At 42.2% G+C, this 19,025-nt stretch overlaps 1 pseudogene; it reads left to right on the forward strand.

Annotated features, from left to right (window-relative positions):
* Window positions 1–18,463, forward strand: LOC126204175 (DDB1- and CUL4-associated factor 11-like; annotated as a pseudogene).
* Window positions 18,464–19,025: the final 562 nt, after the last annotated feature.

Below are 19,025 nucleotides of genomic sequence, written 5' to 3' on the forward strand. Positions count from 1 at the left end.
ATGGCAAATCCTAATCACAATCAGGGACCAGAAAAAATCAAGATGTTGCTCGCCAGTGTTAGAAATGACAAAGGAGTTGCTGATCGCATATGTGCAACTGGAGAGACAGAAAGCAAGAGCCGACATTGGTCACCACCTTTAGCTAGTGACAGCGTGCTTGAAATTAACCACCCACTGAGCGAATCCACACCGGTGTTGATCAAAATAGAGAATGGGATTACATTTTTCTATCAGGAATACGCTGACCAGGTGGGAACAATGGGGACAGAACAGCAACTGTCTATCTCTGACATTATGGAAATGTTGAAAGACATGTCAATAAACAGGACTACAATGAAATGAAACATGGGGTTCTTCAAACTAATATTATGAGTTATGCTCAAACTGAGATGCAAATGTTGGAAACTCAAATCACAACAAAAATCAAATACATAATGAGACCCAAAAGTTGGAAATTCAAAACCAGAAACTGGAGACTAAAAGTTCAAATTTATATGAGAAATTAACGAATAAGGCAGAATAGAATTTGGAAATATTGAATTTACAGAGCCAAATGTTTATTTAAATAAGTGCTTCCATTTCTTCAGTAAAAAGTGACTTGATAGAAGTCCAGAACGAGGTAACCAGTAGACTTCATACTGAAGACAAATAGAATTGATTGCAGGGAATAAATTGCAGGAACTCGTTCCAGTAGCAAAGATTTAGTACAGACGAAACGACAGCTGTTTTCATAGCCCTCAAAGACAGATTTAGGAAAGTACCTTCCGGTTTTACACATGTACAAAACCGTGTAGATGATGTGACTACAGAAATTCGTTATGAAGTAGAATCATTACGTATTGAATTGCAAAATAAAGCGAGTAGTACTGCCTTGGTTGTGTACAATTCGGAACTACTGAGCAAGTAGTACAATTCTCAAATAAAATAGAGGGGTTGGCATCCGTCGAACTTTACAATGAATTGCGAATGGGTGCTACCAAATGGAATGAGAGATGGGTAAGAGATTAATTTGGCAGTTGTTGCTATAAATGGTAGTAGAACCCCCGACGGGTTGAAAAGAGATTCGCCAAATATGACGTTCTCGGAATACAATGTGGAGTTTTTAGAGGAATTTTGGTCTGTACGAAAAATGGATAAGTTGTAGTGAGAGTTCGTTGTTGAAGAAATACCAGACAATCACGAAAGTAGTGCGATAGAGGACTACTGGAGGCAGGGCTTAAGAGATTATAACATTTGGAAGATAGTTTTTCAGAATCTGAGATAGTGTGGGGGCTATGACAATAACTGCCAGACGATTCGAAACGTTACGTTGGCAGCAATCACAAAACGGCGGACGATTTCTTGGAGAAAGTCGAAGACGAAGATCGTTGGCATGAAACGCGCGACCAAAGAATGTACCTGAAAGAGGAGGTCACAATGGAAAACAAATAAATATGATGAGAGGAAGTGGTAGAGGAAGTTCCAGTAACTATGGTAGAGCAAATATCTACAACTGTAAGGGGTACGGAGATGGGGAAAACTGACGACAGTGTAGGTTTCAGGTCTGTCGGGCGCGGAAAAAAGAAAGTGGCCTGAAGAACGACGACAGCGAAAATACTAACAGCATGAAAGAGAGGAACACAAAGACAGAGCATGGTCCTGTTGCAAACAGGTTGTGCCACTGAGACACTAAAAGCGTAAACATCGGAATATAGATACGTGGAGTCAGAGAAGAAAGAATCGTTAAGAAGACAGACAAAGTTGGAAATATTCAAACGGAATAGGGTATAGGGAGAGGAAGAGATAAGAAAATATGGATGTAGAAGAAGGTGGTTCGGAAGTACTGAAGGAAGGGCACAATGTTGCGAAAGGTAACAACAATAAGTGCTGTTTAAAAGATGGCTCAGAAGATATTGAGAAATGGGAAAGTCGAGCAAGATACGAGAAGTAATGACATAGAAGTGGCTCTATCCTCGATTGTAGAAAGGGAGGAAAGGAAATAGCCTTGCACACTGGTGCTTAAGGACACAGTTTTGCTGAGATAATAGCACACCCTGAATGTGATCATCAGTTACAAAAGACTGTGAAGAAAAAGACGACTGTTGCAGGGAGAAATGAAGACAACTATCTTAATATCACATTAATAGAAACTCACTCCAATTTTGCTGCACATTCTGTGAAATTCGTCACAATGCAAATGAATTTAAAAATAACAGTAGTGATAACTTGTGTACCTGATAACATAAGAGCTCATGAGACCGATTGTATTTCTCTTGATGAAAAAAAAAAAACATGAAGACATAACATCTGTGCAGTGGAATATTACATGTATGATTTTGCGGGAACTCGTAGAAGAGGATGAAGATGACAAATAGATATGTCAGTTAACCAAGGAATTTCTAGCAGCTTGGCAATTAAAAGGAAATAAAACCTAATTAGATTAAGAGAATGAAGCAGCTGCAAACAGAAGTGATGATGAGTCTATTTTTCCTCTCAAAGTAATTAATACTGTTAGCCGTAATGACCTTTGTGAAGCCAATAGCATAAAAATAGTGTCTGAGGAGGATGGTGAGACTGAATCCATTGAAACATCACACAATACAAAAGTGATACAAATTAATGAAAAATGGAATGAAATGATTGTGTGGCAATGTAAATGAAGATGAGGTAGAGAAAGAAAATGGTTAACAGAGGGAAGAAGTAATCAATGATAGAGATGAGGGGGAGAAGAAGAAGAGGAAAACCTCCAGAAAAACAAAGAGATGTAAAAATAGAACAGACTTTTTAGCAAGTCTTGATTAATGGAATGGACTTGATATCAGATAGCGAGTGTCAGGACTTCAGTAGGATATTAGACCTAATAGAGAAATACATGCAAGAGACTAGTTGGTTATTTCCAACTTACTGCCAAGAAAACAACAGATTTTGGCGCAAGTATGTTACAGAATTTGAACAATTAAGGAACACATTAAATCATGAAAGTACATGTTTTACTCCTGATGAAATTTTAAAAAAGAGAGAAATCAAAGAGTCTAGTGGAAATCTTGCCAGATTTTCTTCCATTTAGGGAATTCATATGGTTCAAATGGCTCTGAGCACTATGGGACTTAACATCTGAGGTCATCAGTCCCCTAGAACTTAGAACTACTTAAACCTAACTAACCTAAGGACATCACACACATCCATGCCCGAGGCAGGATTCGAACCTGTGACTGTAGCAGCCAAACGGTTCCAGACTGAAGCCCCTAGAACCGCACGGCCACACCGGCCGGCATTTAGGGAATTACTCTAGATGAGAAAAAATAGTTGGACATTTCATTTGGTAAACAAGAAATCACTTTTATATACAATATGTAACAGTTTGTAATGAAAAACATATAAGCTGCACTAAAAATGTATTAGTTAATTTCAATGTATGTTACCCTGTTGGAAAAGGAGATGTTCGTAAGTAACTAATTGTTCTACGAGGATTGTGTTTTATAAAGAGACATTTCTTTGAACCGAACCTTAATGTATGATTCAATGAAATGTGGCATTTGTAAAGCAAAACCTGAAATTTCACATTAAAATTTAATAAAAATCTTCAGTTAAACTGTGAATACAAAAATCGATAGATTAATTTATCGATCTTTTCAAATTATTCTAAAGTTATCGATATAAAAACTATATTAAAGGTCTTGGAAAATGTGTAAAAAGCAAATTAAATAGTTGATATTGTTTAAAAAAACCAAAAGCATTATAAGCAAGGTTTTTTTATAAATACATCGACTGAACTATTGATAGGTTGTTCGAAAGTGGAAAATGGACGTGGATTCCATACTTGCTTAGATAGCAAGTATGGCATCCACGTCCATTTTCAGTGGAATGAAACGAAAATACAGCAGTTATAGGCAGGGTAGTGTGGTGTTAGTATGTGGTTGTGCTATGTCTGGCGATGTAACTATCGGTGCTTATGTGAATGAAAGTTAGTTTGGCAGTGGTGTTTGTGTCCTAAAGTATTCTCTAGAAATTATGGTTTTTTTTCAGTTAGAATATCCAACATTTATCTACAATGGAATGAGGAGCCAAAGCAACTTCAAAGAAAATAGCTACTGCATTCAACGTGGTAGTAACAAATTATTAAACCCATCTCTCTGGGGACGTGAAGAACCTACCCAGTTATCATCTTGCAACTGTCATCTCTAGCACCACATCGACTGCAATAGTCAAGCAAAACCGTTTACCATGTGTATTGGATATTACAGTCAGAGGCATCATATTTAATTACTGAAGATACTAAATTCCTTGTTAATTTGTTTAAATAGTTTTGGGCCATTCTGAATGGTGCTAAGATCATACAAAATAATTTCAGAACCATGACAATTGAAGATTGTCACAAGAATGAATATGTGTAAAACTCAGCTTTAAATTTATTTGTGTGGATACAAAATAAACTGGTCGCCTTGCTCATTACTTAAAGCTACAAATTCTGAGAGTGAGTTTAATTAATGTTTAGTTATCCAGTTATAGTAACACATAACTGCAAAATATTAAGGATTGAGCCATTGATTTATGTAAGAATTTCACAGCCTGTATGCATCTGGACCCCAAGCAGGACATCGAAGTTTCAGTAACAGTTAATAACTTTTGAAAGAATAAAGTTAAATTGCTCCTTCAGAGCTGGCGACCACAAATCTTCATTGTGTTTTTTGGAGGGACTGTCGTACAGTAGCTATAAAGTGTAATTTCTATAAAGTGCTAGTATCGTAGTTAAAAAGAAATGGTTTCCCCGCTACAAAAAGATGAAGCAATTTGGTTACGTGTTAATTGGATGCATCAGTCAACAATCAATTCGCTACTGTGGTGCTGATAAAACTACAAGGTAAGCAGTTCAGTGTATTCAGTGTTATATTCTTTGATGTGTATTGAAACTATTGCAAACGAGCTCTATTATTCACACCACGCTTGGGAGTGAAGTCGAAAAGAAATTTGTTGCCTTAATTTGTCAATATTCCGCTAGGTTTTATGTGGACGATTGAGTAATAAAATATTGTTAAAACCAGGAAAATTAGTAATAGTGGCATGGTGCAGATTTAGCGTCAATGTTTCACTGAGTGGACGAAAGTATATATTTTTATGGGAAGAAAAAACAATTGGAAAGGGTACCATATCAAGCGTCATTTAAAGGAAACACAGTTATTACAATAGCTATAATGTGTTAGTCTTGTAGTTAAAAATAAATGGTTTCCCTGCTACGAAAACATGAAGCAGTTTGGTTCCACGTGAATTGGATGCATGGAAAAACGGCGGGTTCGGTTGCAATTGGTAACAGTTCACGTAATTTCCATAAATTCATGAAGCACAGAGCGTCGCATTTGGTTGATGTTGCTGTATTTGTACAGCGAAAAAGGTTTATTTCTGTTGATGATATGCATACATGTGTAAGGATTTTAATGTCTGAGATATACTGGAATAGTGAACCTGTAGTGTAGGGGCAGAATCTTTGATTAGTTATCAAAACATGCTCTTTTCACGGTTCGAACTATGCCACCTATTAAATTTTGAGTAAAAATCATCGGCTTTGATGGCTCTAAGACTTCCGGCACAAAAAATCACCCTCATTCTGCCAACTGCTTTGTCAAAGATCGCGGTGGAGCAGAGAGAGGTTCAGGGCACTCTCTTGCCCTTGGCGTGTGATACTGCCCCTAAAGGCGGAAGAACTATCACTGATCAGTGGCATGAGGATGCAGATGGCAATGAGAACTGCTGCTTCAAAGTCATAATGTGTATCCACAGGACATTTGGGCAGTAACTGAAAAAGTGTCATGATGATATCTTCATTGCCGGCCGCAGTGGTCTCGCGGTTCTAGGCGCGCAGTCCGGAACCGCGCGACTGCTACGGTCGCAGGTTCGAATCCTGCCTCGGGCATGGATATGTGTGATGTCCTTAGGTTAGTTAGGTTTAACTAGTTCTAAGTTCTAGGGGACTGGTGACCTAAGATGTTAAGTCCCATAGTGCTCAGAGCCATTTGAACCATTTTTTTTTATTTCTTCATTAGCAAAACATCCCGGAATAGCCCTCCATTCGGACCTCAGGGAGTGACCTCCAAGGATAGGTGACCATGAGAAAAAGACTGAATAGTCAGCGAAAGGATAAGGTTCTATGAGTCGGGGAGTGGAATGTCAGTAATCTGAATGCAGTAGGGAAGCTATAAAATTTGAAAATGGAAATGCAAAGGCTTAGTCAGGATATAGTTGAGATCAGTGACGTGAAATGGAATGAATATAAGGATTTCTTGTCAGTTGAGTATAGGGTAATATAAACAACAGCAGAAAATGTTATAATGTGAGTAGGAGTCGTTATAAATAGGAATGTACGACAGAGAGTCTGTTGCTGTGAACAGGATTGTTCTCATCAGAACTAACAGTAAACCAACACCAACAACGATAGTTCATGTATAAATTCGACTTCGCAAGCTGAAGATGAAGAGATAGAGAAGATATATGAGGATTTTGAGCTGGTAATTCAGTACCTAATAGGAGATGATAATGTAATAGTCATGATGGAGTTTAATGCGATTGTAAGGGAAGAAGTAAGAGAAATGGTTATGGGAGAATATGGGCTTGGTACTAGGAATGAGAGAGGAGAAAGAATAATTGAGTTCTGCAATAAATTTCAGCTACTGACAACGAATATTCTGTTCATGAATCACAAGAGCAGGTGGTATACTTGGAAAACGCTGGGAGATACGGGAAGATTACAGTTAGGTCAGACGGAAATTCCGAAATCGGAAACTGGATTGTAAGGTGTATCCAGGAACAGATATAGACTCAGATCACAATTTAATAGTGATGAAGAAAGGACTGAAGTTTAAGGGAGCAGTCAGGAGGAATCAGTGGGCAAAGAAGTGGGATACAGAAGTACGTAGTAAGGAACAAAGCGGTCTGCTTGAAGTTCTGTCAGGTTATAGATACAGCAATAAGGAATAGCTCCATAGGTAGCACAGTTGAAGAGGTACAGACATTTCGAAAAAGGGAAGTCACAAAAGTTGGCAAGAAAAACATAAGTACAAAGAAGGCAACTGCGAAGAAACCATGGGTAACGAGAAATACTTCAGTTGATCGATGAAAGAAGGAAGTAAAAAAATGGAATATAGAATTACAAGTCACTATGGCATAAAATAAAAAGGAAGTGCAGGGAAACTAAGACGAAATGGCTGCATGAAAAATGTGAAGAAATCAAAAAAGAAATAATTTTTGAAAGAACTGACTCAGCATATAGGAAAGTCAAAACAACCTTCGCTGAAATTAAAAACAGGAGCGGTAACTTCAAGGGTGCAACGGGGAAGGCACTATTAAATGCAGACGAGAGAGCGGATAGATGGAAAGAGTACATTGAAGTCCTCTATGAGGGGGAAGATTCGCCTCATGTGATAGAAGAAGAAACGGAAGTCGATTTAGAAGAGATAGGGGATGCAGTATTAGAACCAGAATTTAAAGGAGCTTTTGGGGACTTACGATCACACAGACAGAAGGGACAGATAACACCCCGCCAGAAGTTCTAAAATCATTGGGGGAAGCAGAAACAAAACAACTGTTCACATTGGTGTGTAGAATGTCTGAGTCTGGTGACATACCATGTGACTTTTGGAAAAATATCATCCACACAGTTCCGAAGACTGAAAGAGCTGACAAGTTCGTGAATTATCGCACAATCAGCTTAACAGCCCACGCATCCAAGTTACTGACAAGAATAATATACTAGAGAATGGAAAGGAAAATTGAAGATGTGTTATATGATGATCAGTTTGGCTTTACGAAAAGGAAGTTCTCTATAGGGGCAAGTCTGACATTGTGGTTGATAATGGGAGCACAATTAAAGAAAAATCAAGACACGCTCATATGATTTGTCGACCTGGAAGACGCGCTGGACAATGTAAAATGCTGCAAGATGTTCGGAATTCTGATGAAAGTTGACGTAAGATATAGGAAGAGACAGGTGATATACAGTATGTACAAGAGCCAAGAGGGAATAATAAGAGTGGAATACCAAGAACGAAGTGCTTGGATTAAAAAGGAGTCTGCCTGTACATCGAACAAGCAGTGATGGAAATAAAATAAAGGTACAAAAATGGAATTAAAATTCAAAGTGAAAAGATATCAGTAATAAGATTCGCTGCTGACATTGCTATCCTAAGTGAAAGTGAAGAAGAATTAAATGATGTGCTGAATGAAATTAATATTCTAGTGAGTAGAGGATACGGACTGAGAGTAAATCGAGGAAAGACGAAAATAATGAGAGGTTGCAGAAATAAGAACAGCGAGAAACTTAACATCAGGATTGATGATCACAAAGTAGATAAAGTTAAGGAATTCTATACTCTAAGCAGCAAAATAACCAATGACATATAGAGCAAGAAGACATGGAAAGCAGATAGGCTCTGGCAGAAAAGACAATCCTGGCCAAGAGAAGTCTACTAGTATCAAACATAGGTCTTAATTTGAGGAAGAAATTTCTGAGAACGTATGTTTGGAGCACAGCATTGTATCGTAGTGAAACATGGACTGTGGGAAAACCGTAACAGGAGAAAATCGAAGCATTTGAGATGTGGTGCTACAAGCGAATGTTGAAAATTAGGTGGACTGATAATGTAAGGAGCGAGGAGGTTCTGTGCAGAATTGTAATGGAACTGAGTATATGGAAAATATTGATAAGAAGAATAGAGAGGATGATAGGATAACAATCAAGACATCAGGGAATAACTTCCATGAGAGGATAAAAACTGTAGAGGAAGACAGAGGCAGGAATTCATCTAGCAAATAATTGAGGACATAAGCTGCAAGTGCTACTCTGAGATGAAAATGTTGGCACAGGGTAAGAATTCACAGCAGGCCACATCAAACCAGTCAGAAGACGGATGACTAAAAATAAGTAAAAAAATAAAAATAAAAATCTACTGAAGCAAAAATTGATGTATTATTTTCACGAGTTGCATAATGTAATATTGTCTACATTACATGTTTGCAGAGTTCTGTACATACACTGTGTCCTCTGGTTTTGTTTCTTTTATCTTTCGTAGTACCACTTAAGTATGACCCAATGGCTGAAATTGCAGTTGTGAAAAAAATAATTTCTACACTGAACGGCAAATATGTTGTCCTTTAGAAAAAGTTCTTGACACCTTCAGTTGTCGCTGAAGCCCCGGGCTTTTCATTGTCTTATAAGGATATTGTGGGGCAATGTCCCCACTGAATATGATTACACTCCATTGGAGAGCAGCATTACTCCAATTTTTGCTTTCATGTACAGGCTGGAGCCACTAGGGACCATTGAAAACCATTCCACGAAGTCTGAACTTGATCCAAAGCAACAAAGGATGCTTTACTTTTTTCCAGCCCTTCTGTTTCACTCCCTCCTGTGGCGTGATCACAGAGGGATCTGACATTGACACATGCATGAATACAATGACAAACGTTTCTGCTAAGAACCCGTTGTTTGGATGAATACAATGACGAACGTTTCTGCTTAGAACCCGTTGTTTGGCAATGTATTATGTAGCACCCACCCACAGTAATTGAAAGTTATTGAAATGTGGCTTTACAGGGTAAACCTTCAAATTACCTCTTGGCACGTGCAGGCAGGCAACCACTTTACACTCTCCCAATGCCAGTTGCCTCCCCGCAGGCGTCTGGGACTAATTTGCAGGTTTTCTTTGTAAAGACACATTTATAAAATTATCAGCAAATGTGGGTGGGTGCCACTGAGATTGTTGCAGAACTAGGGGGGAGGGGGGGGGGGAGGATTTTGTACACTTACACCTACTCCTGGAAATGGAAAAAAGAACACATTGACACCGGTGTGTCAGACCCACCATACTTGCTCCGGACACTGCGAGAGGGCTGTACAAGCAATGATCACACGCACGGCACAGCGGACACACCAGGAACCGCGGTGTTGGCCGTCGAATGGCGCTAGCTGCGCAGCATTTGTGCACCGCCGCCGTCAGTGTCAGCCAGTTTGCCGTGGCATACGGAGCTCCATCGCAGTCTTTAACACTGGTAGCATGCCGCGACAGCGTGGACGTGAACCGTATGTGCAGTTGACGGACTTTGAGCGAGGGCGTATAGTGGGCATGCGGGAGGCCGGGTGGACGTACCGCCGAATTGCTCAACACGTGGGGCGTGAGGTCTCCACAGTACATCGATGTTGTCGCCAGTGGTCGGCGGAAGGTGCACGTGCCCGTCGACCTGGGACCGGACCGCAGCGACGCACGGATGCACGCCAAGACCGTAGGATCCTACGCAGTGCCGTAGGGGACCGCACCGCCACTTCCCAGCAAATTAGGGACACTGTTGCTCCTGGGGTATCGGCGAGGACCATTCGCAACCGTCTCCATGAAGCTGGGCTACGGTCCCGCACACCGTTAGGCCGTCTTCCGCTCACGCCCCAACATCGTGCAGCCCGCCTCCAGTGGTGTCGCGACAGGCGTGAATGGAGGGACGAATGGAGACGTGTCGTCTTCAGCGATGAGAGTCGCTTCTGCCTTGGTGCCAATGATGGTCGTATGCGTGTTTGGCGCCGTGCAGGTGAGCGCCACAATCAGGACTGCATACGACCGAGGCACACAGGGCCAACACCCGGCATCATGGTGTGGGGAGCGATCTCCTACACTGGCCGTACACCACTGGTGATCGTCGAGGGGACACTGAATAGTGCACGGTACATCCAAACCCTCATCGAACCCATCGTTCTACCATTCCTAGACCGGCAAGGGAACTTGCTGTTCCAACAGGACAATGCACGTCCGCATGTATCCCGTGCCACCCAACGTGCTCTAGAAGGTGTAAGTCAACTACCCTGGCCAGCACGATCTCCGGATCTGTCCCCAATTGAGCATGTTTGGGACTGGATGAAGCGTCGTCTCACGCGGTCTGCACGTCCAGCACGAACGCTGGTCCAACTGAGGCGCCAGGTTGAAATGGCATGGCAAGCCGTTCCACAGGACTACATCCAGCATCTCTACGATCGTCTCCATGGGAGAATAGCAGCCTGCATTGCTGCGAAAGGTGGATATACACTGTACTAGTGCGGACATTGTGCATGCTCTGTTGCCTGTGTCTATGTGCCTGTGGTTCTGTCAGTGTGATCATGTGATGTATCTGACCCCAGGAATGTGTCAATAAAGTTTCCCCTTCCTGGGACAATGAATTCACGGTGTTCTTATTTCAATTTCCAGGAGTGTAGATACTCTGCAAGCCAGCATATGGCGCTTGGTGGAGAGTGCCACATGCCACTAGTAGTCATTTCCTTTCCTGTTCCACTAGCAAATAGAGCGAAGGAAATACGACTGTCTACATGCGTCTGTATGCCCCTGCAGAATCATTCTGCAGTGAGCTTCAAATAACGATTCTCTAAAGTTACTCAACAGTGTTCCTCGAAAAGAATGTTGCCTTTCCTGCAGCAATTCCCCTTTGTGTTCCTGAAGTATTTCCATAACAGTAGCGTGTTGTTCGAACCTACCAGTAACAGTTATAGCAGCCAGCCTCTGATTTGTTTCAATGTCGTCCTTTAATTCGACCTGGTACAGATTCCAAACACTCGAACAGTTTTTTCAGATTCAGAGCTAGCTGTCATTCATCACACCAACTAGAAATTTTGCCTAAGTCATCTTGTGTCCTCCTACAGTAACTCAACTTTGACACCTTACCGTACCCCACAGCATCGTCAGCAAACAACCGCAGACTATCGTCCACACTGACCACCAAATCCAAACTGTTGTCCACCCTGTCCACCAAATAATTTATGTACACTCCTGGAAATTGAAATAAGAACACCGTGAATTCATTGTCCCAGGAAGGGGAAACTTTATTGACACATTCCTGGGGCCAGATACATCACATGATCACACTGACAGAACCACAGGCACATAGACACAGGCAACAGAGCATGCAGAATGTCGGCACTAGTACAGTGTATATCCACCTTTCGCAGCAATGCAGGCTGCTATTCTCCCATGGAGACGATCGTAGAGATGCTGGATGTACTCCTGTGGAACGGCTTGCCATGCCATTTCCACCTGGCGCCTCAGTTGGACCAGCGTTCGTGCTGGACGTGCAGACCGTGTGAGACGACGCTTCTTCCAGTCCCAAACATCCTCAATGGTGGACAGATCCGGAGATCTTGCTGGCCAGGGTAGTTGACTTACACCTTCTAGAGCACGTTGGGTGGCACGGGATACATGCGGACGTACATTGTCCTGTTGGAACAGCAAGTTCCCTTGCCGGTCTAGGAATGGTAGAACGATGGGTTCGATGACGGTTTGGATGTACCGTGTACTATTCAGTGTCCCCTCGACGATCACCAGTGGTGTACGGCCAGTGTAGGAGATCGCTCCCCACACCATGATGCCGGGTGTTGGCCCTGTGTGCCTCGGTCGTATGCAGTCCTGATTGTGGCGCTCACCTGCACGGCGCCAAACACGCATACGACCATCATTGGCACCAAGGCAGAAGCGACTCTCATCGCTGAAGACGACACGTCTCCATTCGTCCCTCCATTCACGCCTGTCGCGCCACCACTGGAGGCGGGCTGCACGATGTTGGGGCGTGAGCGGAAGACGGCCTAACGGTGTGCGGGACCGTAGCCCAGCTTCATGGAGACGGTTGTGAATGGTCCTCGCCGATACCCCAGGAGCAACAGTGTCCCAAATTTGCTGGGAAGTGGCGGTGCGGTCCCCTACGGCACTGCGTAGGATCCTACGGTCTTGGCGTGCATCCGTGCGTCGCTGCGGTCCGGTCCCAGGTCGACGGGCACGTGCACCTTCCGCCGACCACTGGCGACAACATCGATGTACTGTGGAGACCTCACGCCCCACGTGTTGAGCAATTCGGCGGTACGTCCACCCGGCCTCCCGCATGCCCACTATACGCCCTCGCTCAAAGTCCGTCAACTGCACATACGGTTCACGTCCACGCTGTCGCGGCATGCTACCAGTGTTAAAGACTGCGATGGAGCTCCGTATGCCACGGCAAACTGGCTGACACTGACGGCGGCGGTGCACAAATGCTGCGCAGCTAGCGCCATTCGACGGCCAACACCGCGGTTCCTGGTGTGTCCGCTGTGCCGTGCGTGTGATCATTGCTTGTACAGCCCTCTCGCAGTGTCCGGAGCAAGTATGGTGGGTCTGACACACCAGTGTCAATGTGTTCTTTTTTCCATTTCCAGGAGTGTATATAGACAATCATAGCGGTGCTATCACACTTCCCTGGGACACTCCTGAGGATACTCTTGTCTGTGATGAACACTCACCGTCTAGGACAACATACTGGGTTGTGTAACTTAGGAGTTTTCGAGCCACACGTATGTCTGTGAACTCATTCCACGTGTTCTTACCTTCTTTAACAGCCTGCAATGGAACATCGTGTCAAACGCTTTCTGGAAATCTAGAAATATGACATCAGCCTGTTGCCCTTCATTCATAGTTCGCAGTATATCGTCTAAAAAAAGGACAAGTTGAGTTTCGCTCGAGCAATGCTTTGTGAAACCATGCTGATTCGTGGGCACAAGATTTTCGACCTCAAGAATATTTATTAAAATCGAACTGATAATGCGTTTGATGATTCTGCATTAAACCGATGTTAGAGATATTGGTCTTTATTTTACAGGCCCGTTCTATTGTCGTTCTTATATACAGGAGACACCAGCGCTTTTTTCCACTCGCTTGGGTCTTTACGATATTCACGATAAATGCAGGCCAAGTAAGGAACCAGTGCTGTAGAGTACTCTTTGAATTGGTATTCCACTCGGGCTTGGTGACTTATTTGTTTTCAACTCTTTCAGTTGTTTCTCTAAGCCAGGGATTCTTATTAGAATATAGTGTATATGGGAGTCTGTTCAGTGGTCAAACGACGGTATGTCTGTACGATTCTCTTGTGTTAACGTTTCTGAAACGTGAAATTTAAAACTTCCGCCTTCTTTTTTCTGCCTTCAACTGCCACATCAGATTAGTCAACAAACGACTGGATGGAAGCCTTAGATCCAATTAGCTATTTTACACAGCACCAGAATTTTCGCGGGTTCTCTCCCAAATCTTTTGCGAAAATATTACGGTAGTATTTGTTGTATGCTTCGGGCATAGATCTTTTCACAGACCCACGAGTGTCTACAGACCTTTGTTAGTCGTCAATTTGTCAAAAATGGTTCAAATGGCTCTGAACACTATGGGACTTAACATCTGTGGACATCAGTCCCCTAGAACTTAGAACTACTTAAACCTAACTAACCTAAGGACATCACACACATCCATGCCCGGGGTAGGATTCGAAAATGCGACCGTAGCGGTCACGCGGTTCCAGACTGAAGCGCCTAGAACCGCACGGCCCGGCCGTCAATTTGTCGTCGTTTGTCTTTTGAACCGAGAGTGCAACAGCCTCTGCTTCCTCAGTATTTTCCGAATCTCGTTATTAAACCATGGGGGTCTTTTCCGTTCTTAATCCACTTACTAATCACATAATTCTGCAGACAACGATTTACAGTCTTCTTAAAGTTGTGTATGTATATAGACTGAAGCAACATGTGATAATATATACCAAAGCCAGAAATGGAACCCGGGTCTCTTGCTTACTAGGCAGGTGCGTTTGCCACTAAGTCACCTTGGCACAGCAGTTCACACAGCTGCACAGATTACCCTGTCACGTCTCTCTTCTCGATCCAAATTCTCACTGCAATCCCAACCTACCTTATGTTCCCCCCCCCCCCCCCCAATTCTCCCTTTACACACGAACAGAATTTCATCTATATGAGACCAGTTAAGTCTCTGAAGTGTGTCATTTCACTTGTGCAAGTACCTGCACCTGGGTTTCAGGCTGGATCTCCCAGCTTCAGCTACTTACCTTCTTTGTATCTCTGTTTTCCTTTTCAACTTCTGTGATTATCCTTTTTACAGATGTCCGTTAATGTTCAACTGAACTGTCTACTGAACTATTCCTTATCGCAGTATCCATTGCCTTAGAGAACTTTAAGCGTACCAAAAAAATGTTCAAATGTGTGTGAAATCTTATGGGACTTAACTGCTAAGGTCATCATTCCCTAAACCTACACACTACTTAACCTAAATTATCCTATTGAGAAACACACACACCCATGCTCGAGGGAGGACTCGAACCTCCGCCGGGACCAGCCGCACAGTCCATGTTTGCAGCGCCATTAGACCGCTTGGCTAATCCCGCGCGGCTTAAGCGTGCCTTTTCATTCTTCATTCCGTCTGTATCCCACTTCTTTGTGCGTCCCTTAAACTCCAGCCTAATCTTCATCACTTCTAAATTGTGATCTCAGTGTCCGCCTGCTCAGCGGAGTGCTTCCTTTTTGTTTAATTATTTGTTTGTGATACGTTAGATTGTATTTTCTTCAGATGTTACATTATAAGATGATGTCACATTATCAGGCAATCTGTGAATCGTTCAGAAAAGAAATAGCTGAAAAAGTGGAGTGTAGTGCGCATTTACGGGAACGTCTACGTGAAGGAGAATGGACGATAGTGATTCGCGATCGAGATCCGACGATAGTTCAGATCAAGACTCGGACTTAGCAACTATCTTGCAATATCTGATTAGGAGCCATTACTCAATAGAGCTTCAAATGTTTTGAAGAACTGAAGCTTTCCTACATGATAATCCCTGGAAAGCCTAAGACTAAATCTTTCTGATGATGACATCCGCCACTGGGACTGAAGTACTGTCTTTCTGGCGAGGTGGAATGCAGAGCAGCCAAGTGCACACCATCTCTTCTGAACAGGACGACAGTGATGATGAATTTGTTGCTGCTGCGACACCTCCAAGGATAGATCCAGATCACAACACAAAAAATTTAGGTCAAAGCGAGTTTAGTCTGACTACAAGACAGTCTGGCGACATACCATCTGACTTTCGGAAAAGCATCATCCACACAATTCCGAAGACGGCAAGAGCTGACAAGTGCGAGAATTATCGCACAATCAGCTTAACAGCTCATGCATCGAAGCTGCTTACAAGAATAATATACAGAAGAATGGAAAAGAAAATTGAGAATGCGCTAGGTGAGGATCAGTTTGGCTTTAGGAAAAGTAAAGGGACGAGAGAGGCAATTCTGACGTTACGGCTAATAATGGAAGCAAGGCTAAACAAAAATCAAGACACTTTCATAGGATTTGTCGACCTGGAAAAAGAGTTCGACAATATAAAATGGTGCAAGCTGTTCGAGATTCTGAAAAAAGTAGGGGTAAGCTATAGGGAGAGACGGGTCATATACAATATTTACAACAACCAAGAGGGAATAATAAGAGTGGACGATCAAGAACGAAGTGCTCATATTAAGAAGGGTGTAAGACAAGGCTGTAGCCTTTCGCCCCTACTCTTCAATCTGTACATCGAGGAAACAATGATGGAAATAAAAGAAAGGTTCAGGAGTGGAATTAAAATACAAGGTGAAAGGATATCAATGATACGATTCGCTTATGACATTGCTATCCTGAGTGAAAGTGAAGAAGAATTAAATGATCTGGTGAACGGAATGAACAGTCTAATGAGTACACAGTATGGTTTGAGAGTAAATCGGAGAAAGACGAATGTAATGAGAAGTAGTAGAAATGAGAACAGCGAGAAACTTAACATCAGGATTGATGGTCACGAAGTCAATGAAGTTAAGGAATTCTGCTACCTAGGCAGTAAAACAACCAATGACGGACGGAGCAAGGAGGACATCAAAAGCAGACTCGCTATGGCAAAAAAGGCATTTCTGGCCAAGAGAAGTCTACTAATATCAAATACCGGCCTTAATTTGAGGAAGAAATTTCTGAGGATGTACGTCTGGAGTACAGCATTGTATGGTAGTGAAACATGGACTGTGGGAAAACCGGAAGAGAAGAGAATCGAAGCATTTGAGATGTGGTGCTATAGACGAATGTTAAAAATTAGGTGGACTGATAAGGTAAGGAATGAGGAGGTTCTACGCAGAATCGGAGAGGAAAAGAATATGTGGAAAACACTGATAAGGAGAAGGGACAGGATGATAGGACATCTGCTAAGACATGAGGGAATGACTTCCATGGTACTAGAGGGAGCTGTAGAGGGCAAAAACTGTAGAGGAAAAGAGCTTGGAATACGTCAGGCAAATAATTGAGGACGTAGGTTGCAAGTGCTACTCTGAGATGAAGAGGTTGGCACAGGAAAGGAATTCGTGGCGGGCCGCATCAAACCAGTCAGTAGACTGATGGGGAAAAAAAAAACCAAGACAGTCATTTGGCCTTCATTGAGAGGAAGCGGCCGATTTCTGTTACTGCCAAGATAAATCCAATAGAGCGTGGTAGGCGTGGCTCAGAGGCCTTCACAAGAGACCTCTGCAGGATTGCAAATTCATATCTTCCTAACAGGATGAGAACTGTTGCATATCAGAGCAAGGCTTTTTGTGGTTTCTTCTCTCAAGATGGAAACATTTTCCTAAGTGATTGTCAAGATCGCAACCCGAGACTTTATCATAACAGCGAGGGAAAATTTAAATATATACGTTCAATACAAGCAAGAGATGTAGGCTAGAGCTTACTAGACACTGCTTTTAGCCCAGACAATAACTACATTGTATATTGCAGTTGGTCAGAATGTTTGCATCTGTAAAAGTTGTATGGGTATTCTGATAATCAAGATGAACTGCCATTAGGACCAGCCGGCCGGTGTGGCCGTGCGGTTCTAGGCGCTTTAGTCTGGAACCGCGTGACCGCTACGGTTGCAGGTTCGAATCCTGCCTCGGGCATGGATGTGTGTGATGTCCTTAGGTTAGTTAGGTTTAAGTAGTTCTAAGTTCTAGGGGACTGATGACCACAGATGTTAAGTCCCATAGTGCTCAGAGCCATTTGAACCATTAGGACCACAAGAAAGACGTTTCTGTATTTTCTCTCTCATATTCTCTTCTGATGGACGAGAAATACTTGGTGGAGGAAATAATGACTACCTGTATGTATATGAGAGAGAATGCGACCAGAGAGCTCTGAGAACAGAAGGTCATGATAATGATGTAAATACATTTGATTTTGCTGATGATACATCACATATTTTCTACAGTGGAGGCGATGATGGCCTCTGTAAGGTTTGGGATCGCCGAACTTTAAGTGAACAAAATCCTGTCCTTGTCGGTGTTTTAGCAGGCCATATGGATGGCATTAGATTTATTGATCCAAGAGATGACGGTCGGCATTTTATTTCCAACTGCAAAGACCAAAGTATGCAGATATCGTTGGAGCATCAACAGTCACTCTTGACGATGCTGCATAGGATTCAGAAAATGGGAGAAGACGACTGCGACGTAGCCAGCGCCCTGCACAACAGCGAGCATGACAGCAGTTTGAAAGTAGTAGGCCTAGTAGTGCTGGATCCTGACATCTTTGTCCATGCACCATCATGTACATTACATTCATCTTCATGTGTTTTCATTTTTCTCACATCAGTTTTCATGGGCAGTATAAACATTTTTATTTGATTTTGTGAAGGGGTGACTTTTTTGTTTGATAAAAAGACGCTTTCAAGAATTTACATGAGGAAAAATTGACTTTTTTCAACAGGCGATTTATTTCAGTTTATGTCTGTTGGGGTTTTTGTCATGGATGCATAACTTATAAAAACAACACATGTGTAAGTTTCTTTTAAAATTATAATGCTCAATTTTGTGTTGTGTGCGTCACTGTGCAAAAATTGCATTTTGGAAAATTTTGATAGGTGTAAAGCAATACAAACTTTCACTAAATATTACTTACCCTGTGATAATCCTCGATAAACGCAGTTTCCTGTTAACTATACATACATTACGCTGTTTATTTTTATTGATCTACGGTTAGCGAAATTCTTATAAAAATTAAATCATTTATATTTTTGTCTTAATAGATAATTATAAATTAATCTTGTCGTGTAGTAAAGAGCAAATTACCACCTTATTCATTTATGCAAATAATCATCTCGTTTCCTAATTATCATTTATTATGCACATATACATGTACATTATACATGTCCTGTGTCTCTGCCCTAGATTCAAAAAGAGATAACTA

Source organism: Schistocerca nitens, chromosome 9 (assembly GCF_023898315.1).
Source record: "Schistocerca nitens isolate TAMUIC-IGC-003100 chromosome 9, iqSchNite1.1, whole genome shotgun sequence".
Taxonomy (NCBI): domain Eukaryota; kingdom Metazoa; phylum Arthropoda; class Insecta; order Orthoptera; family Acrididae; genus Schistocerca; species Schistocerca nitens.